The sequence below is a fragment of the Neolamprologus multifasciatus genome, chromosome 12, assembly GCF_963576455.1.
Source record: "Neolamprologus multifasciatus chromosome 12, fNeoMul1.2, whole genome shotgun sequence".
Taxonomy (NCBI): Eukaryota; Metazoa; Chordata; class Actinopteri; order Cichliformes; family Cichlidae; genus Neolamprologus; species Neolamprologus multifasciatus.
In genome coordinates, this window is record NC_140450.1 from 1,454,219 (window position 1) to 1,454,572 (window position 354).

Here is a 354-nt window from a genome sequence, read left to right on the forward strand (position 1 = left end):
ATGAAATGATTCGTAGAAACTTTTTTTTACATCAAATAATAATTATTATTGTTATTTAGGGCGATCGTGGCTCAAGAGTTGGGAGTTCGCCTTGTAATCGGAAGGTTGCCGGTTCGAGCCCCGGCTCGGACAGTCTTGGTCGTTGTGTCCTTGGGCAAGACACTTCACCTACTGGTGATGGTCAGAGGGGCCGATGGCGCGATATAGCAGCCTCGCTTCTGTGGGTACACCTGTAGCTGCCTCCACCAGTGTGTGAATGGGTGGATGACTGTGTAAAGCGCTTTCGGGTCCTTAGGCGGGACTAGTAAAAGCGCTATACAAATACAGGGCATTTACCAAAAAAATTAAAGAAAT